The sequence below is a fragment of the Heptranchias perlo genome, chromosome 13, assembly GCF_035084215.1.
Source record: "Heptranchias perlo isolate sHepPer1 chromosome 13, sHepPer1.hap1, whole genome shotgun sequence".
NCBI lineage: Eukaryota > Metazoa > Chordata > Chondrichthyes > Hexanchiformes > Hexanchidae > Heptranchias > Heptranchias perlo.
This window is the reverse complement of record NC_090337.1, coordinates 35,479,435-35,502,398: the sequence shown is the minus strand read 5'-3', so window position 1 is coordinate 35,502,398 and position 22,964 is coordinate 35,479,435. Positions and strand designations below refer to the sequence as shown.

Here is a 22,964-nt window from a genome sequence, read left to right as displayed (position 1 = left end):
CAGTGAGTTCCAGACTCCAACCACCCTCTGGGTGAAAAAGTTCTTTCTCAAATCCCCTCTAAACCTCCCGCCTTTTACCTTGAATCTATGCCCCCTTGTTATAGTACCCTCAACGAAGGGAAAAAGCTCCTTAGTATCCATCCTATCTGTGCCCCTCATAATTTTGTACACCTCAATCATGTCCCCCCTCAGCCTCCTCTGCTCCAAGGAAAACAAACTCAATTTTCCCAGTCTCTCTTCATAGCTGAAGCGCTCCAGCCCTGGTAACATCCTGGTGAATCTCCTCTGCACCCTCTCCAAAGCGATCACATCCTTCCTGTAGTGTGGCGACCAGAACTGCACACAGTACTCCAGCTGTGGCCTAACCAGTGTTTTATACAGCTCCATCATAACCTCCTTGCTCTTATATTCTATGCCTCGGCTAATAAAGGCAAGTATCCCATATGCCTTCTTTACCACCTTATCTACCTGTTCCGCCGCCTTCAGGGATCTGTGAACTTGCACACCAAGATCCCTCTGACCCTCTGTCTTGCCTAGGGTCCTCCCATTCATTGTGTATTCCCTTGCCTTGTTAGTCCCTCCAAAGTGCATCACCTCGCACTTTTCCGGGTTAAATTCCATTTGCCACTGTTCCGCCCATCTGACCAACCCATCTATATCGTCCTGCAGACTGAGGCTATCCTCCTCGCTATTTACCACCCTACCAATTTTTGTATCATCAGCGAACTTACTGATCATACCTTTTACATTCATATCCAAGTCGTTAATGTAGACCACAAACAGCAAGGGACCCAGCACCGATCCCTGTGGTACCCTATTCTAAATACTTTGCACACAGGATTACATTTCAGTTCATAGGAAGTGCATGCTATGGAAGCTGGCCTTTGCCTTGAGGACGAGTAAAATAAAAATTGGAAAGTAGCCCAAATTGTAACAGGGCTATTTAATCCGTATAATCTCATCAATGTTGAGTCTATTTGTTTACTAACATTCCATTGTAGGTTTGTAACCAAAATAGCAACATGTTGTATTTAAAGAGTGCCACTTTCATAAAAGCCCGATAGAACTTTGAAGGCAGGATTCAGGTTATAAGTTATGTAGACCTATGATCACCAAGACATAGCTGTGAACGGGGCTTAATTTCATTTTACATCAATGGATTTTCTCTTTAAAAAACAGCTGCAATATTGTTTAAAGTGGGCTTTTCCAAAACTCCTCTAAACTAAAATTGTTTTCATCAATAATTCACCTTTGTTGTTAATTGATCCAAAATTTAGTATACCCAGGTATATTAATAAATTGCCTTTAAGCTAAATTATGCTTTCAAGTGAAATAACCTGTAAAACACATTGCAATACAAGAAAATCGTATTAAGCTAAGACAAATGCATTCAGAAAATCAATAGCTGCATGTTCTTTTGAAAGAAGACAGAGTTTAATCTTACCTTTCATGAACAGGCTATTAACACATTCTGAACTTTTATTCCAGGACAGTTTAAGGACACGGATGTATCACGTCACCTTAGATCACTGGGCATGTAGTATAGCTGGAAAAGCAAAACAAACAAAAAGCACTCACTAAGTTTGTGCACTTTTTTGGGGGGGGAAAATGGAAAGAGACTTAAGTTGGCAATGCCTGTATAGCTTTTAAGTACTAACAGGGGCATGTATGGCATCAAATTATTTCTTATTTCTGTTACTAACCTGTAGCTTTTGATTAAGATTTTCTGGACAGTTAAAAGCTTTGTGGAGTTTTGCCCACTGAGAAGTGGTTGAGCCTGCACAAAACTTTCACATAGGACCCACTCAGAGAAAGTTTGTTTTATCCCAACAGTGACCTGAATTTGAACCTAAGTTCACAAGATGAAAGGGCCACTGCCTAACACACGTTACATACCATTTACTTTTTCACCTAGCACAGGATTAAGAAAATGTTTTAAAACACACATTTTCAGCATATCATTTTTGTTCTAACTCTATGATAGAGTTTAAACATGATTCACTGTAGATTAACATATGTGCACAAACCTTACTGCTAAAATATCAATTGGAAATCTCTCATATTACAATTAAAACCATTAATTATTTTACTTCCCTGGACATCGGTTTTGCTTAGTGGTAAAAATGAAATACACAACAGTAAACTTAAAAATGTGTACGGGATAACACCAATTAGTTAACAGTAATATACCATAAGATTTAAGTGTTCCAGCTTGCCATTTCAAATAAGTTCACTATGGTGTGAGCTATATCATCTAATGTTTTCATATCCTGTTGAATATTCAGGCTTATCTTAACTGCGGAGATTAACAGCATAGGAGGAGGCCAATTGGCCCATCGTGACTGTACCAACTCTTTGCTATAGCAATCCAAAACTAAAACTAAAACTAACCCTACTGCCCTGTTCTCTCCCCATAGCCCTATATCTTCCTCTACTTCAAATGGTTATCTACTTCTCCCTTAAAAGTTGTAATGGTCTCTGTACAGCTGCTCCTGTTTTAAAGCAATCCATGCTCCAATAGCTCTCTACATAAACACATTTCCCCAAACCTCTCCTCACAATAAACAATTTTAAATTGATGACCCCAGGTACTAATCCTCACCCAAAGGAAACAAGCTTTCTCTATTCATCCTATCAAAACACTTCATAGTTTTAAAAATCTCTACTAAAACTACTCTTATCCTTCTCTGCTCCAGTAGAAATAGTCCCAAGTATCTAGTCTCTCCTCATAATTATAATTTCTCATTCCTGTTACCATCTTAGCCTGTTTAGTAGTGATTGCTGTCTAAATGCAGTTGTTCTGAAATGATGAATGCTTTCCAAGTAAGCAGAACATGACTGCAATTAGCAACACTTTCAGAAATATTAAGAAACACAGAACAAACTAAGAAATTTTTTTTTTACTGTTATTACATTCTTAGTAGCCTTGTACTTCAATCCAAACCAAGATGGATTCAAACTAAATCCCATAATGCCATTACTGCAACTTCTCACCTTTGCTGGGGAAGTTTGAAGGTTTACCTGCTCAAGTTTATTTTCACCAATATGCTGTTTAATCTGGATTTACGACTTTTTTTTTTAAAAATGGTACTTGATTGTGCTGATATCCATATTCTAGTATTATGATGCATTGCGAAGACATGTATTCTGCATATGTTGCAAAATCCTTAGAATTAAAAAAATAAGATTACATGCCATTGAGTGGCAGCATGTGGCAGTATGCTCTCAATTTTAGCTGGGCTCCCAGGGCTGGGCGGAAGACATCAAGCAGAAGTAAAACACTTAATCATGGGGAGTGAGTCAATTTGTGCCACTCTTCCACAATTCCTAGCAACTCTATCACAGACCTGAAAACAGAGTGCCTGCCAACTCAGTTAGCTAAAGAATAGTGCTTGGCATTAGAAAGACTTAAAAAACAAAGAAAAAAATTGAACGAAAAAATATATATTTTGTCAAGCTTCAGTACAGTTGTTATTTTAAATATGTAACCATTTGATTGCAGAGTTGGATGCAGCGTCACAACTTTCCCTTCCCCCACCAATTTCATTCTTTCATGAAGAAGTTTACTGATTGCTGGTTCCGTGAGTGTCGCCCTCTGGCATGTCATCCAATTGCTATTCTTCTAGTGTCAGCCTGCATAGTGAGAGTTGGCAAGCTATTTGACTGTGAAGGCCATCAGTTAAACCCAATCCTCTTCTCGCCTAATGTCCACACATGCCCACTTCCATCAGCATCTATCAAGAGCAAGAATACTGGCCATTTTTTCACTTACTTAGTCAGACACCAAGACCCTTACAGCTGCCTGTCTGAGATCAGCCAACTCAGCACAACCCAGGGATCAAACTTGGTCTGTATGATCAGCTATTGATTGGACAAACTCACTAAGCCATTAGAGGCTTTTCTAATTAAGAGCAACTGTCGTTAATAAGAACTAATTCAAGCTGGGCTGGCTATCTGCACTGAATGGAAATTATATTCAAGTTACTGATGCTTTTCACAATATAGCCGCAGACACTATTCACTTTTTGATTATTGCTATGCAGAAGAAGGATGTCCATTACCTACCTATGGTGGGGTTTTCATCATCTGTTGAACTGAGATTAACTTTAAAATATTTAAATATAGGCAAATGGAACAGTGCTGCTCTCTGAGTTTTACATTCTCTTAAATTACATGAAAGTCATATGAAGTGGCCTGTTCTTTTTGGCAAAGACAGCCGACAGTGTAAAGAGGGTTAGCAAACTATTTTTCAACTCCGGGACCGAGGTGGAGTTCTATCCAGGGCCCGGGTAGAGTCCAGTTCAGACAAATGGGACAGAATCACCTGCAGGCCACGACACAACACAGTCCATAATTCAACACTAAATTGACAATCTTAGAGCAAATGTGATAGCTGGTGTAGGAAATACTAAAATTCACACCGGTACAGCAGACTTCTGAGGCTGGTATTAAGACACTTCATTTGGGCAGGTGAGAGGTAGTTTAATAGCTTACGTGACAAATGTTCAAATCCCAGTGTCATGGAATCTACCCTATTCATTCCATAGCATCAGAGAAATGGAAAAGCAGTTCTGCACACGTAAACTTGCGAATGCACTATGGGGAAACTATGTTGCTAACCTGCATAGACTGGCAAAGTGTTTAGTCTTCATGCAGCCAGAAAAAATGGCAGCTAGCAACAGTAGTTTTTTTTTGCTGCCAGTAGCATGGCTTCTTCCAAAGAGATCCAGGAAAATCAGTTCTTTAGGTAGTTGTAGGCACCTTCAAGATCAACTATGCCACCTCATTAACCTCACAACTCTGGTGCCAAATTCAGCTTTGCCATCTGCAGTGTTGTAATGATTTAAAAAACCTTTATTCTACACCAGGATATGCTATATCTGACCTGGGAGGAATGATGCCAATTCTGGTGTTAAAAGTAAAAAATTCCATTATCCAGTATTAATATGCCTCATCTCGTGAGCACAAAGATTCACTACAAATTAGAAAAAAAGTAGTAGTGTCCAAACATATATATGACACACATAGATATGCATACTAGTATAGGATATAGTTTCACACATAGCACGGTAGGAAGGAGGAGGAAAGGAAGAAAGGGAGGAGGAAAAGGAGGGAGAAAGGGATGGAGGAGGAGAGGGAGGGAGGGAGGAGGAGGAAATAAAGGAGGGGAGGAAAGGAGGGGGAAAAAAGGCCTCTACTTGCCTTCCAATTCCCCATCCTTTCCTCCACTTTGGCCCCTCCCGTCTCTTTACCATCCATTCTTCCCCCTTGCCACCCATTTCCCCTCTCCCGTCACCATCCATTCTGCCTCCTCCCCATCTATTCCTCCTCCTTCCTGAGTCCAGTGGCTATTGCATCAGACAAATCCCTGCCTCTTCTCAATCAAGGCTAAGGGCTGGGGTTGCTGTGTACTGCAGGCAGGAACTCTCGTAAATTTGAGTTCGGAGTGAAGTTCAACCTTGCCATAAACACTCTTGCTATGAACATCATTGACGCAGAAGACTTTGAGGCAGATGGTCCTGTGCTGTACTAGAACCTTATCAATATCCAGTGCAAACCGGAAAGAAGCTGCCATGACATGGAAGGACCCAATGTCTTCTTCCAGTCATGGACATCATACAGAACCTGCCTCGGCCAGAGTCTGGATCCAGTCTGCTTTAAGAAGACAGGAGTTCAATATCATCTGTGATAGAAAATTTCTGTATGAACTGGAATTCCAGTCTCTTTTTTAGATTTGAACTGCAGACCCAGTGCTGAAGCATAGCCCCAAATATTTGTGAAGTTGCAGCAGGTAAAATTATTCAGTCTTCAGCTAAAGCTGAAATTCAAAGCATGGTACAGGCAAATACTAAAGTACTTGCCTGCAACACTTTCAACTGTGAATTGCATTTTTATTTTCGCGAGTGAAAGAGCAGCTGCACGTTACTGCCAGCAGGAAGAAGTGTGGAAGACTGCATGGGGGTCTGTTGAGATGAATCACACATATAAAATTCCTGCGACAAGCAATGTCTCTACGATTGCTCTCGGCTGGATGGTGGGCTTATCCTACACATCAGAAGACGTTGCCACCCAAACTATCTGGTCAGACTGCAGCTCAAGTACTGTATCCAGATCTGGTGACCAAAACACATGGGAGACGCAAGGGTGCTGGAGGCAATGCAGTGAAGAACCACAAGACCGATCCCTAGCGTCAAAAGTCTGAGTAATGATAAAATACTGGAGAAACCTGGGCTTTTCATGCTGGAAAGGAGATGTCATAGAGGTGATCTTATAGAGTTATTAAAGATAAATACGGGACTGGAAAAGATAGATCAAGGATATTACTTTAAATTAAATTGCGAGTGTAGGAAAATGAGACATGGGTTCAAACTAGTAAAAGGTAAATTCAGGATTGATGGTCGGAAATTCTTCACACAAAAGATTGATTAATGTGTGGAACAGAATTCTAGGAAGAGTAGCGGAGGTGAAAACCTTGAAATCTTTTAAGAAACAACTAGAGACTAAAATGGGAGCATTTGGGATCCTTCTGGATGAATGATTTAAGATGGGCCGAGTAGCCTTCCTCAAGTGTAATTATCTTGTGACGTTGTAAGTGGAAAATAAAATAAGGAAGTGCTATGCTACTGTAAATTCCTTTCAACAAAGATTAGGAGTCCCCGTTCATTTTTGCAAAGTAGCAAGCATCAGCTCCATCAAGACACCTCAAATTATTTAGTTCTCTATTGTACTGAACAAAATAATTAATTTCCAATGGGAACCAGGTTGCCTAATAATTAAGTTTTAATACTGTAGTCATAGTTACCCATTCCAAGATATATGGGATTGTCAGTCATTATGTTAGAGTTATCATTCCACTATGAGTGGCATCTCAATTCTTATGCATTAGATCCACTTTCAAAGCATACATACCCAGAAAATGGCTAGACTTTTCAAGGCCTTGACACATATCAAAGCAGCAACCTCCTCCACTGCTCACCTTGGCTTCTACACAACGAAAAGCAAAAAAAGAAAAACACTACACCAGGATAGCGCAATGGTAGCATCTGTACACATTGTGTTTGGGAATGTGCGGGATTTTTGTCTTGTTTTTAAACTGGAGGTCAGTTGGCCTCGAGTAGCAGTCAAGGTAAGGAGAGAACACTCACAAAGCAGAAACGTGAGCTGACTAGAGAAGACAGATGCAGTAGCCATATTTTCTCCTAATTACAAGTTGCAAAAGCTACCCTTAATCTAAACAAGATGATTTTCCAAGCTAGTAGAAACACAGATGGATTAGTAGGAAAATTCTCTGGATTCAATGATTTGTTTAAAAAATATAATTAAATATAATGTAATATAATCTATAATATATTAAAAGTTTTATGTATAGCAAGCATTTTGTGCGTATTTACATGTTATCCCCCCGCCCATGTCACAAATTTTCCTGCCTCTCCCGACACACCTGCCATGCCTAGAGGATAATTCCTAGGTATTATTTTTAACCCATGTAGTGAGACCGGCATGTATACTTGCCATTCTACCTATCCATCAGTCCTCCCAAAGCTAGGCGATTCTGCAGGTTCTCCTAGTTCTGTCTCCCAGGTCCATTTCTCTAGTTAAGTTAACTTAAGTACATTTATTTTAGCTGTCATTGCCACCGCAGTCCTACTTGTCCTTGGGACTACCCACCCTTCTTTCCACCCTCAACTTGGAGCCTGCTTCAAACATTCATCTGTTCTGTCCCAATTGCTCTGCTTGGACTGCCATTCACCTGTGCTCTCTGCTTCCCCCCATTCAAGATGGATAGATGGGAAGGGGCAGGAGATAGTAGGTGAGGAGAAGGGCATTGGAAGTGAAGGAGAGGGGCAAGGGTGGGGGAAGAAAGTTTGGATCATAGGAGGGAATGGAGGCAAGAAGAGAGATCAGGAGAGGTATGGAGTCAGGAAATCAGGATGGGCTCATGAGTAGTGGGGTAAGAACCAGGAAAAAGAGGATGAGGGGGGAGGAAAGGGCAAAAGGGTAACTAGGGAGAGAGTAGGGCCTCTTAAGGATCAACAAGGTCATCTATGTGCGGAACCACAAGAGATGGGTGAGATCCTGAATGAATATTTCACATCGGTATTTACGGTTGAGAAAGGCATGGATGTTAGGGAACTTGGGGAAATAAATAGTGATGTCTTGAGGAGTGTACATATTACAGAGAGGGAGGTGCTGGAAGTCTTAACGCGCATCAAGGTAGATAAATCTCCGGGACCTGATGAAATGTATCCCAGGACGTTATGGGAGGTTAGGGAGGAAATTGCGGGTCCCCTAGCAGAGATATTTGAATCATCCACCGCTACAGGTGAGGTGCCTGAAGATTGGAGGGTAGCAAATGTTGTGCCTTTGTTTAAGAAGGGCGGCAGGGAAAAGCCTGGGAACTACAGACCAGTGAGCCTGACATCTGTAGTGGGTAAGTTGTTAGAGGGTATTCTGAGGGACAGAATCTACAGGCATTTGGAGAGGCAGGGACTAATTAGGAACAGTCAGCATGGTTTTGTGAGAGGAAAATCATGTCTCACGAATTTGATTGAGTTTTTTGAAGGGGTAACCAAGAAGATAGATGAGGGCTGTGCAGTAGACGTGGTCTACATGGACTTCAGCAAAGCATTTGACAAGGTACCGCATGGTAGGTTGTTACATAAGGTTAAATCTCATGGGATCCAAGGTGAGGTAGCCAATTGGATACAAAATTGGCTTGACGACAGAAGACAGAGGGTGGTTGTCGAGGGTTGTTTTTCAAACTGGATGCCTGTGTCCAGCGGTGTGCCTCAGGGATCGGTGCTGGGTCCGCTGTTATTTGTTATTTATATTAATGATTTGGATGAGAATTTAGGAGGCATGGTTAGTAAGTTTGCAGATGACACCAAAATTGGTGGCATTGTGGACAGTGAAGAAGGTTATCTAGGATTGCAACGGGATCTTGATAAATTGGGCCAGTGGGCCGATGAATGGCAGATGGAGTTTAATTTAGATAAATGTGAGGTGATGCATTTTGGTAGATCGAATCGGGCCAGGACCTACTCCGTTAATGGTAGGGCGTTGGGGAGAGTTATAGAACAAAGAGATCTAGGAGTACAGATTCATAGCTCCTTGAAAGTGGAGTCACAGGTGGATAGGGTGGTGAAGAAGGCATTCAGCATGCTTGGTTTCATTGGTCAGAACATTGAATGCAGGAGTTGGGATGTCTTGTTGAAGTTGTACAGGGCATTGGTGAGGCCACACTTGGAGTACTGTGTACAGTTCTGGTCACCCTATTATAGAAAGGATATTATTAAACTAGAAAGAGTGCAGAAAAGATTTACTAGGATGCTACCGGGACTTGATGGTTTGACTTACAGGGAGAGGTTAGACAGACTGGGACTTTATTCCCTGGAGAGTAGGAGGTTAAGGGGTGATCTTATAGAAGTCTATAAAATAATGAGGGGCATAGATAAGGTCGATAGTCAAAATCTTTTCCCAAAGGTAGGGGAGTCTATAACGAGGGGGCACAGATTTAAGGTGAGAGGGGAGAGATACAAAAGGATCCAGAGGGGCAATTTTTTCACTCAAAGGGTGGTGAGTGTCTGGAACGAGCTGCCAGAGGCAGTAGTAGAGGCGGGTACAATTTTGTCTTTTAAAAAGCATTTGGACAGTTACATGGGGAAGATGGGTATCGAGGGATATGGGCCAAGTGCAGGCAATTGGGACTAGTTTAGTGGTATAAACTGGGCGACATGGACATGTTGGGCCGAAGGGCCTGTTTCCATGTTGTAACTTCTATGATTCTATGATTCTATGAATGGGGCATAGGGGCAATGAAAGGAGGATGGATTAGTGCAAAGTGATGGGAGTGGTGGGAATGGAAAGGGGTAGGGAAAGTGATGGGAAAGAGGATAAGGGAGTGAGGAAAGATAAGGAGGGAGATGGTGGTGAGGGGAAAAAGGTAAGACTGAGGGTAAGGGAAAAAGGGGCATGGTCAGGTACAGCAGGCAAGAGGGTGATCAGAAAGAGTAGGGGAGGCAATGTCATTGAGGGGACATTGGGATGGAGTGGGGAGAAGACATACCGCATCCTGCACAGATCCCCTCCCTCCAAAACCTGCCTGCAGCCTTATTCAAATCCCTTCGCCCACCCACAATCCAAAATCTGACCTGCAGCCCTAGCAGAATCACATCCCGCACCCAACAGTGACAGCAGTTCAAAAATACTACATTGGCTGTGAAGCGCTTTGGGATGTCCGGAAGTCATGAAAAGAGCTATATAAATGCAAATCCTTTATTTCTTTCAATCACCCAACCCAAAGCAACCCTGGCCAGATTGCTCCAGCGCCACGTGTCACCACCTGAAAATGCGATTTGCGGCCCTCCGCAACTCCCATCCCCACCTGACCAGCACCAAAGACTGGTAATTGCGGCCTGCGGCGGCTCCCTTCCTTGCCACGGCACACCACCTCCCACCTGGAAGAAAAGAAGAAAAGTGAGAAAGAAGCAGAACGGTACAGAGAAACGCAAAAGAAAGAGAAGAGAGACAAACAGACAGAAGCAGCAACACAAACGTAGCAGAAACAGTAAGAGCCCAACTGCTGCGACTCAGTGTGAACAACGCCTTGGGAGATCCACTTGTAAATAAATACAAGCCCTGGATAAAGGTTGCATTTCCCTTTCAGATATAATGAATGTCTAGCCAATATTAGCTGCTAAACCTTTAACGTGTCTTTCACTCCTCAAAATGGAGCAATGGCATGGTTTTTCCAGCAATTTACACAAAACCCATACTATTTAGAGTCTCTCAAAACCAACATGCAATACAAAAATGTCACCAAAATGGACTTCAGAGTTACAAAGGTTTAAGGACTTGGCAAAACCTGTGTGAAATAACCAGAATTCTCCCTACTACAAGTTTGCTACCACAGTTAACTAAGAACTTTATCAACAACAATTATCTTCACTCACTGTCGTATGTATCACATTGACTTTTAAACACACAGTAAATAGAAATACTGAAGTCTCAATGTGAAAATTACTGAGCTGAAAAAGAAATATTTTGTTTCGCATTCCTATTTTAAACTTACAACTCATCTACAAAATGTGACTTCAGCTACAATTCCATAGTGAATAACATGCCTCAGAGTGCAATGCTGAACACTGCACAAGTAAGAAAACATTACATGGCTGTTAACATACTCAGAAGACTGGATGACAAAATTGTGAACAAAAACTTAAGCAGTTCACACTTGAGCAGTTTACAGTCATTTAAATTCCGAGATAGTCTTGAACATGCAATCTTCATAATACATAATTTTTCATTCTCCTCTTCCCAACCCTTGATTCCTGGAATGACAGATCTGAAGCAACTGGTTATCAAATATGTCTGACACCAAACTTCAAAGTGTGCAATGGGAAGGTTAACTGAAAGGTTTCTTCCTGAGGACAGACTGGGCTAAAAGGGTCAAATCGAACAGAAGCTCACTGCTCCAGTTTAAAGTCCAAATGTAGAAAGTTATGTGGCTGATGTATGGTTTATAGGTTACCAGGTTCTAGCTTTATAATTTAATTCAAAAATAAGGAACACTTCCAACAAATAGCAGCTGTAACTAATTTGCAAATCTGCAGACACCAGGCTTTCAGATAAATGAGGTCACTTCGACATAATTTCTGACAGTCTCCCCTTTCCTGTATTGTTGCCCACCTGTTGGTACATGCTGTATGTTCTGTGCTTCAATAATAGAAGTAACTGTTGACCTAATTTAAAAAGAGACAACAGGGGAGATAACAAGACAAGAGAGAACTATCACTGTACACTGAATACAATCTGCAGTCGAATCATAATTAATCAGCACAAATTAAAACTGATCAATATAAAATTATACTTTACTGATGTGTCAAAAAGGCCACAAGAAACATCTAGATTATGACAGGAGTGAATTAGTGGAGTTAGGAATCAAATTCAAATACAACAGAAGACTGGAAATGTGTTATCAGCAGTTACACAATCAAGAGGTTCAAGGAACAAAATTCGTCACATTTGCTCCCTCCAAGAACCAGCCTTCATGTATACTAGATACAGTAAATGAATTTGATTGAGTGGAATCAGCCAACCTGAGGGTCGTGCTAAAGGGAAAGGCTTATCAAATGGTTACCTTTTTCTACTCAAACCCATCAACAGTCATGATAAATGGCAGATTCCTTCCTTCCCTCCCCCCCTTCAAACTCACACTGGCCGCCCTTGGCCATAGAACCAACAAAAATCTGCACCAATCCAAATATTCAGAGTCACTGTGACGGGGGTTGAGCAAAAGTTTCTCTATATGCGTGTAATGTCCTTCCAGTTTCCCCAGATCCCCTCTCCTGGAACAATAAGGGCATTAAAAGGCTCATGCAACTCATTAATAAACCATAAAATAATTTCCAGTTCCAACTGAAATATACCCTCCACTACCTACAAATGAAACATTCCACACTTCCTAACTAACTGGGTAAACTGAGCCAGAGTCACACGGGCACTCGCAGCTCTTAATCCTAAACAAGATTCAACAAAACTAATTTAGATCTACAGAACCTTTTTTCTGTGTGACTGGAAAATATAAATGCAGAAAAAAAGAGTGGAAAGTAAGGAGAAGTGGGGCAAACCCCAAATCAATGATCTATTAAGCTGCGCCCACAATCTTAACCAGTAATAAAAGGGCAAAAGATCTAGCCCTAATGGCAAAAGGTGTTGTGCGACATTCATAAAAATCACCAAGTACCCCATTAAGCCAGACTCCTAAATCTCCCCATTGTGACCCTAAGATTCATAAGTGCTTGGGTTTCCTCCTAACCACAATCCTTCAGTACATTCCACCGAGATGGTGTCAGGAGAACCCCCAACCAGCCAAGCTAATGTGGACTATGGCACTCTTGCAGATATTCCAATCCAAGTAAATCATGTCCCTGTGCAAGAAAAAAAAAGTCATTAAAATCTGATTCCCCACTCTTGGCCCACTGTGAGCAATTGGCTAGCACATCAACAGAGGTTACATGCAAAGCACTGAAATTTTAGCATTACAGGCAAGATAACAAATATAGATGAATACATACAAAAACATCCAAGAGCAAAAAGGAAAGGTGAAAAGGGAAAAGCACAGAAACAAAAGCACAATAAAAAGGAAGTAAAAGAATAACAGCAATGAGAGACAGGGAAATCCAGAATTTTTGGTGTAAATGAGGATTCCTAGATTAATAGTATTGTTTGTTTTCTTACCCAGATGCATATGTTGAAAGCTTACACATTTATTTTCCTAGACCACATCCACAACTTCTGGTAAACTTCAGTACGCACATACAAAATTATGATATGATCCAGTGTTGTCACTAGACTTATTTAACATATTGGTACCAATAAGTTATAAGAACAAATTGCATTTGAGACAATATACTCTAATGTTGAGCCACTATATTTCTTGTACAATAATTGTAATTCAGTATATTACACCCTTGCACACATTCCTAGCTGTTGACACTTTATTATATGTGCATAACATTCCTGCTCGTGCGCCAACAGGCTTTCCCGCTCAAGTTATAGTGGCGCATTTTGCATTTTCAGTTACCAATACCAATTTTCCCACTGTGCCACTAATTAAAGCTGTTATTTTGGGTGGACGATGTTATAGCACTTGATCAGGTGGGAAACCCTACAAAATATAGCATTTCCAGATGATCGCTTAATGGATAAATGTTTGTACTAAAGATGATATTTCTGTTGAGATTTTTCATGATATCAGAAACATAATATTGCTAAAAAGTGTTCAGGATAGACTACCTCACATTATCAGTGCTCATTACCAGCAGTTAATTGATATATATGAACCCATGATTGGAACTGAAACTGCTGGCCATCAAAAACACATCTTTTGCACAACACTTGTATCTGTTGAATCCAAGACAACATTCAATCCCATGGTTGATAAAATTAATCAAAATGAAATGTATGTCTTCCATTTTGATGACCTGACATTGACAGTTTGACTTTCTAAATGCAAAAATATATCAGGGCTCAAAACTGATGTTGGTCCACTACATCAGTGCAACTGGCTAGGGATTTTGTTGCACTGGCGCTATACTTTCAAACTGCTGCCACACTCTCGAAGCTTTCAGTGCAGGCTTCTCACAGCTTCCTTCAAAACACAAAAGTGTGCACATGTTACAGAAAGTCTTATATTTTTATAATGGCCAAGCAAGTGTTTTGGCACCTATTGGTCTAGCTATTTTGCAGATTGGTAACTTTACTTGAGAACCCTGCTATACATGCAAAATTCCATAAAACACTTTTGTACAATTGAGTTGTAATTTAACAGCAACTGACACTTCATTTTTGCCATTGATAAAATTACTAGTAGCAGTACAACAAACTTTTACTATACTGCACATGCCTGCTAGATGATCTCTGATCAGCTAACTCCTGGATACAGTTGCAAATGACCATATGGGCATTAGTAATGAACATGATATTCTCCCCACTAAGTTTCCAGTCATAGCATCTGCAATTAAGACAAAGCCTCCTTTTATATTTGACGTTTTTCAGCAGTTGGCTCAAGAGTGAAGAAAGTTTTAATGCTGAGATCAATGTCTGATAACTAAAAATGAAAACTGTAATACAGCATACCCAAAGGGGAAATGAATTTAGCTTTTGGAACAGACAGTGGTCAGGTGCTACTATAAACTTGAGCTGCTTATCACAACTCACACAGCCAAACCAGTTATGGACATTGGCCAAAGTCAGCTGCAAGTCAAAAGAAATACTCTAATAAAATAACTTTTTAAAAAACTCAACTTTAGTCACTAGTTTTCAAGTTCTTTTGGAGATTAAAAATCAAATCCAAATATTTGATATAGTTTGTCCAAAGGCAGACACAAGACGGCACTGCAACACAGAAACAAACCCAGAAAGACAGCAGCCTGGATTTTCCTGCGTATTTGCGTCCAGAGACACAAAATGCACGCAATTCGAATACGTGACCTAAAAGATTGTGGAATTTTGGGCGTAAGTGAGTTGTACACATGTAAGTACAATACACCCAAATCTCCTTGATCTTTTATGATCGTCTATCAATCCCTCCGCCCAACCCCATCTCCGCCCATAATAATGGCCCTAGCCCCAAGTTAAAGAACCTTATACGTAAGTTTCCTGCAATTGTGCTTGCTCAGAGGCTCTCTTCAAATTATGCCCAGATTTTCAGGCACAGCAGGAAACAGTTATTTTCCTGCAACTTTGGGCAACTTTTTAAAAAATTATCCTCACCGGCATCTGCACTGTATTTTCTGTTTCTTTGAATTCATTTTTATGACGCAAGTATAAGTCACATTAAAAATTGAAAAGCTTCCCCAATTGCAGGTTCTTAAACATGTTGTGTCTAACGTGCATGAGTGTTGGTTAAATGAGTTGAAACTTTTTTCAATCACAAAGAAGAAATATACAGTGTGTTCGGCACTTTTCTTGGGCCCCGATTGTTTATGTTGATTCCCGCTCATGTATGCCCATTTTACATTCGGGTGTACTCTAATGAGATTCACAGGAAATTTGAGCTTAACTTCCCATCAGCAGAATGGGTCTAACTTCTGGGTTGTGCACACAGAGGAAATTCCAGGCCAGCATTTATTTGAAGACAACCCCCTCTGCGCTGTTTGCTTTACAGTGTGTCAAAGTTTTAAGAATTGTGTTAAACTTCAGTTTACGCAAAGGAGATAGCAGGCCCTTATATAAGTTGGTACAGAACAGTTTGTGTATTTTGCATATAAATCACATATCCTGATCCAGGTGGTTAGTAAATTCATGTTTTAAAAAAGAATGTTAAACCCTCTTTGCAATGGAATAGTACAATAGATATGTACGTATTTTAAAAAGCAATTGTGACCTAATGTAGAGGTTCACCCTTCACATACAGTAGATTACAGAATATAGATTGGAATAGTGGAAGTTTCTTTGATCTGCAGAGGACAGAAAGGAGAAAGGATGTTTGCTGCTATTGAGGCTGGTGTTCTATTCTTTACAGTACAATTTATTTTACCAATTGTTTATCTTATGTGCATGAGATTTTGCCCCAAGGGATTCCCATCTATTTGGATAACATGTTACCTTTGGATCACCAAATTATATCCTGTAGAATATCCCGTATTACAGAAAATAATTTAGTGCTCCAATCTGGAGGTCTAAAATAACATATTATACAAACAGCTGGGATTGCCTTGGGTGCAATATTGTGCACTTCATCACTACAGAGATTCCACTATATTAAAGTGTTTTGGGGAATCAAAGCCTGATCTGTTTCTTCCTTATTGATCTCTTGTTCAATCTGCATAAACGCCTGTCTTCTGCTTTCCATTACCCATGTCAGGTAATGCTTCCGAGAGGTGGAGCTATCCCAAATCTTACTCGAGACAGGACTCTAAGCTATTCTCATTGTAGAGAAGACAGAGATTAGGAGATGACAAATATTCACAGATTAGATAGGAGAGAAATGCAGTAATCAAATTGCAGGAATGGAAAAGAAGTCATGACACACGAGGAATGGAGAGAGGAAAGAGCAAATCAGAGGTAGATATGTGGAATAACCAATCAAATGTATCTATTGCAGATTAGATCTGCTTGGACTCAAGCATGAGAGAAAGTAACAGTAAGAAGAGGGGAGGGAAAATAAAAGAACTAAAGCAGGAAACAAAAGAGGAATAATAGTGAGAAAAGAAAGAAGCTGAGGATTGAGGAGAAAAGCAACTTGAAAGTGAACAGTAATTTATAATCATAATATAATCTTAGATTTTTTTTTAAAAACTGCTGTATGAACAAGTGAAAAATGTAACCATACTGCAAACCCCCGTATAGTCATACAGAAAAACCTAAATGGAAAGACATGCTGGGGCAGGGGCAGGGGCAGAGGCGGGGGGGGGGGGGGGGGGAGATTTACTGGAGATGTCTGATCAAGATATGAGATCACTGGCTCATTTGTTAATTATAGTAAAAGTGTATATTAATTTCCAGTGTCCACAAAGGCTGCATCTGAATCATTTAAAAACATTTAGATACAATAGTAAGAAAGAAATAACTTTTATTTATATATAGTGCCTTTCACATCCTCAGGACATCACAAAGTGCTCCACAGGCAATGAATTACTTTGAAGGGTAGTCACTGTTTTGTAGGCAAATGCAGCAACCAATTTGCACACAGCAAAATCCCACAAACAACAAATGAGATGAATGATCAGTTAATCTGTTTTTGGTGGTGAGGAGGCATAAATGTTAGCTAGGACACCTGGGGAAATTTACACTGGGGCTGTTGCAAGCTGAGTGAGACCCATGCTTCAGGGACTGGAGGCACAAACACCACACTGACACCAAATTAAAAAGCAAGTTAAGAGCTCGCTGAGACACAATGAGAATTTCGGGCTGTGTTTCTTCTGTTTTAAAGAGTCAATTGAGTTTACCTATTGGACCTTGCTGTATCTTTTTGCTTCTATATCTGTAAATAAGCCTGACCAAGAGGTTTTATCTTGTATGCACTGGTCTGGCACCATATTATTTTCTGCCTTCAGAGTGTACGGTTGGTGGGGATTCCATATATTCTCCAATGGGGTGCGATTAGGTGTTAACTGTTAAACCTGGGCATGCTAACCCATACATGCTGGAGAATATGGATAGGTATACTTATGAAAACTATAGTCAAGCTATAAACACAAGAGAAAGCGCTGGGAAAAAGCCTGAACTGTAACAATTTTTTTTTAGCTGCAACAGTGAACTACAAGTATTGCACAGTTTTGCCAATTTGTTGAAATCACACACTGTACTTGGAAAATATAAAAGATTACCCAAGGGTATCTGTAGCTATGAAAGTGCATTGTCGGCCAGGGAGTAGTTCATAGAACGTGTGGGTATGGGGAGAAAAAACAAGTTCAAAATACATTTTTAAAAATCTTAAAAAGCAAACACTTTTATAGCTCATAGAATTACTGGCTCAAGCTTCACCAGCAAAATATTATGAAAGAGCAGATTCTTGAACAGAATGCTATTTTCAAGGCTATAAATGGCCATAAATAACATCTACGGTCATTGAAACACAAGTCCACAGAGAGAAAGGAGAGTGAAGAGAATCCTGCAGGAAGTCTGTCGATGGGCAGTGAGCAGGATAGAGGTGGAAGGTAGCCCGAGAATAGGTATGGAGAGGAAAATATTTTAATGAATTTTGTGATCACAATTAATCCAGTATCATGTGTGATCTGTGGTAATTTCTGACCCTAAAGATGCATTCAGATTCTAGTTAAGTATATTAAGGGGGTTAAATTGAAAATGGCCCAAATCCGGGAGCGGGCATCGTGGTTCGCGATTAACCCATGCGCAGTGCTTCCGATGCAAGTAGCACGAGACATTTGTGCTGTAAAGTCACTTACCTCATCAAAGCACAGTAATCAAGCCTCGCACTCTCAACAGCGGTGGGGGGGGGGGGCGCAAATATTGCGTGATTTGCTCACAACTCAAAGGCAGCCTGCACCTCTTACTTGCAAAAAAAAATACAGGTCCGCACGGAGTCTGAACAGAGATCAGACATCGCACACGTAAAACACAGCTGCAGGTCCCATCCCAATGTTTACAAACTGTTGAGTCATGTAAAAACATTGAATAAAGGTTGCGCACTACTAAATCCCACATCCTCCAATCTGCACGCAAGACCTCACCAATTTGCCGATCTGAGTTTGTACCAGGCCTGCGAGAGAGCATGCACCAAAGTTCTCTGCTGATGCACTAGAGGCCTTGGTGCAAGAGGTGCACAGAAGGAGGAGCAAGAGGCCCTCCAGACATATGCTCCCGAGGCAGTAGGGGATGCAGTCAATGCTAGGCGCACAGCACCATGAACATGGATGCAGTGCAGGAAGAAGTTCAATGCTTTGACATGAATGGTCAAGGTGAGTGAGGTCAACTGTCAAGTAGCATCTCCTACCAACTGCACCACTAGCTGTATCCACTGCTCCACACGCTACACCCCCCCATCACCCACCTACCAACAAGCTCTTTCAATCAGTACTCAACTCTTCCAATCAGATGCTTCCTCTCACCCTCACACATTACCACAGTTGCAAGCTACACACTCACAACTCTCAGGTCACACACAATGACAACTATTCAACCGTGACAGGCATATCACACAGACATCCTGCAGGACACTCACTGACACGCTTCTCGCTTTCTTGCAGGAGAAGGTAGCGCATAACAGGAGGCAGCAAGTAGCAGTCGCATTTAGCCCCTTGAGAAGCAATCGCATTTAGCCCCTTGAGATTGATCTATGACCTAACTCCATATACCTGGCTTAGCCCCATATCCTTTAATACCCTTGGTTCACAGAAATCTATCAATCTCAGATTTAAAATTAACAATTGAGCTAGCATCAACTGCTGGTTGCAAAAGAATGTTCCAAACTTCTACCACCCTTTGCGTGTAGAAGCGTTTGCTAACTTCACTGCCACAAGTCCTGGCTCTAAATGTTAGACTATGTCCCCTTGTCCTAGTATTCAAGTAAAGGAGACCTCCAAAAACAGGTACAAATGCATGAGCAGCCAAAATCAATAATCCATCAACTGACCTGTAAATCCTGCATGGTCCGTTTAAATAGCACTGGTGGGTGGTCCTCCCGGCTGTCTAAGACATGTTCCGGTGTTTGTGGTTAAGACAATGCGTTGAATGGAGCGTTAAGTGCCAAAATGGTGTCTATCACTTTAAATCAACATTGCACACTGATCATAGAATCATAGAAAGGTTACAGCACGGAAGGAGGCCATTCGGCCCATCGAGTCCGCGCCAGCTCTATGCAAGAGCAACCCAACTAGTCCCACTCAATTCTCCCTACTTTACCTGCGTTATCTGTGCATGCATGAAACCCTTTACCAAGATGGTGTCCAGCGCACGTAAAACTAGAAGCGTGTGCGTGCATCCCGGATGCCATTTTGGATCTTCGGGAGGCAATGTAGCACTGAAACTACAGGTGCTACTCAGCCGAATTTAAACACATAGGGTTAGAAATAAGAAAATCCTGGAGAACACTTTCAGTCTATAAAGAACTCTCATCTCTAATTTAACTATCACACTTAATAGGTCACAACATCATTGTAGCAAGTTATTTCCCTTAACATGGAGAACCACTATTTCAGCTCTCTTCTAACTCATTCCAAAGAGTTACCTAGAAGCTGTGCTTCAGACCAGTTTGTCTGGAAGTGCCTAAGTTAAGATTGTTTAATAGTAGTTGGGTGTTGCAAATTGCTGGACACCTGGGTACTTATGTCCACACTGAGGAAAACAACAGGAGTTGGGGGGAAGGGAGGGGTGTTCTTTCAGTATATTGTGGAGTTTTACTTTTGGAGCTGGTGCACTTGGTCACAGCTGTTGTCCTTTCTGACACGGCATGCTTGTCCAGCTCCCCTGGCAGCAACAGGTGCACAGCAGTCTGGATCTCTCAGGAGCTGATGGTCGAGCACCTGTTATAATGGGCTAGGCGGGAAGCCTTACCCGCGAAGCGCTCGAAAATATTGTTCACAAAGGAGTTTGAAAGGTGAAATCAACTTTACGTTATGCTGCTACCAAGTGTTACATTTTAGTGCAAGTGTTTTCTTGCTGTGAATTGGTATACAAGATCACAACATAAATTTCAATAACTGCTATTTTCAACACACCTGGAGATATGTAGAAATCACGTAGTACTGCACAAATGTTGCCCTAATAACCTTGTGTCAAATCATTCTGCTGGTAGACAAACTATTCTTTTGTCTCCCCCACTACTATTTTTCAAACAGTTCTCCATTTACAATCATGATACAAACATGTTGGGCACCTAGTAAATACATTTATTCTAGTTGCAAATTTGCCCCCAAGTCCATGGCAGTTATGCATCAGGAGTTTCTCGAGGTGGATTTACACAAGTGGTCAATTACATTTCCCACTATAAAAGAGATGCAGTGTAAATAGGATCACAGTCTCAAACTGCCTATTGAGCAGAGCAGAACAAAAGGACTCGCAACGGTTAGGAGTAACCAAATGACTTCAATTCAGATAAGCCCGCTTTTCATGGCACAAAGACTGCCATTAACTTGGCAGCCCAAGTTCTGAATAATCTGAGTTTTAAAAATACCAACATTAGTGTGTTCAGTGTTGAGTGTGCTTTCTTTAGTAGCAAAAAATTAAATAACAACAATGTTGATAGAAAATAGAAATGTTTTGGAAAGAGCCTTTTTTGTGTTTGTGGTGAAATTTTATTTGAATAAGAGATCCAATTGTAGTTACAGCTAGAAAGTCAAATGTAAATGAAAATATTACATGATGAAAATCTAAACAATTTTTGAATAGCTGCTCAGTTCATGTCCTGTTTCTCCAATCTGAAGTAGAAAGTAGCGAATGTAACAATAACTTTGATCTTCCCAAAACGTACTGTATAGTGTCTTGCAATATTGGATGAACTCTCTGGTTCGTTATTGGAAAGTTCTTTGTAACTTCCTTCTTTCTGTTCCAATCTTTGGGCATTTTTTAAAAATACTGCTAATTAATTGCTTTGATTTGTTGAAATAATCAGGCTGTGCACTTCAGATGAAAGAAAGAAATGGCATTCCTATCAAGACCACAGAACTTCCCAAAGCACCCACAGCCAATGAATTACTTTGAAGTGTAGTCACTGTTATGTAAGGCAAATAGTGTAGCCAATTTGCACACAAGATCCCACACAGCAAATTAGATAACTGATCAGGTAATCTGCTTCTGGTGGTGTTTGATTGAGTGATAAATGTTGACCAGACACCAGGAGAATTCTGCTGCTCTTCTTCAAGTAGTGCCAGCGAATCTTTTACATCCACTGAGGGGACAGGTGGAGCCTCAGTTTAACATCTCAACCGAAAGATGGCCCCTCCAACAATGCAGTAGTCCCTCAATACTGCACTGAAGTGTTTTCAGAAGAGACAGGCTGCATGTGTCATTGCTACTGCAGGAGGGTGGAATGTGCAGCCTGTACAACAATCTGAGTAGAAAAACTGAGAGGAACATTAGTGGCACAAGATGCAGTAAAACAAACTAGGCATAATTGGAACTGTTCCATTTAACAGGTTGCATCTTTCTCAAGATACAGGGTAGGACATTTAGGACTGAGATGAGGAGAAATTTCTTCACTCAGAGGGTGGTGAACCTGTGGAATTCTCTACCACAGAAGGCTGTGGAGGCCAAGTCACTGAATATATTTAAGAAGGAGCTGGATAGATTTCTAGACACAAAAGGTATCAAGGGGTACGGGGAGAGAAAGGAATATGGTATTGAGATAGAAGATCAGCCACGATCATACTGAATGGCAGAGCAGGCTCGAAGGGCCAAATGGCCTACTCCCGCTTCTATTTTTCTATGTTTCAAATTCCTCCACCATTAGACACTTGGGGGGAATGTAATAGTTACGTCCAATACAGCGATGAATAAAGTTTCAAGTTCTATACTTTTCAGACTGAATTTAAAATATATGCTAGAGAATATATAGGGCGCAAACAGAAGATTTGTACACCTTGGCAAGGTACCAGAGAGCAGCTGGCACATGAACCATATCTTAGTATAAGTACATGCTTTCAGGGGAGGGTGGGGGAAGCACGGGACTTAGAGGAAGGATAGTCTAGGAGAAGTACTTCTTATTCACGAGTCCCCCCACTTTATAGAGGGGGCTACCTAAGGACATTTACAGAAATCCTGACTGATGTTTTTAGTAGTCAGAATTTGAATAAGTGCATGGGAGGCAGGTAGAGCACACTACCTGGATTTTTCTTCTGCTTTAAGCTCAGTCTTCGCACTGTGAGCATGGCAGAGCAACAGTGAAAGCGATAAGACTTTAATTTTCTTTGAGAACTGGATCTTTAATTATAGAAATTAATATTGTGGTTATTGCCACAAATACTGCTACAAACTCTGGCAATATGAGGGGCCATTGATAC

The 22,964-nt window shown here is 40.9% G+C and overlaps 1 protein-coding gene across 4 annotated transcripts in view; it reads right to left on the bottom strand.

Annotated features, from left to right (window-relative positions):
• The window catches only part of tbl1xr1a (TBL1X/Y related 1a), a 169,313-nt gene that overhangs the window by 51,333 nt on the left and 95,016 nt on the right, over window positions 1-22,964 (bottom strand). For 3 of the 4 annotated variants that reach the window (XM_067995323.1, XM_067995326.1, XM_067995325.1), the window contains one exon: window positions 1,445-1,546. The gene's annotated coding sequence lies outside the window, so the exon portion shown is untranslated. Of the gene's footprint in view, window positions 1-1,444; window positions 1,547-10,342; window positions 10,458-22,964 lie in introns of all 4 variants that reach the window. The other variant, XM_067995324.1, reaches the window with a different exon arrangement.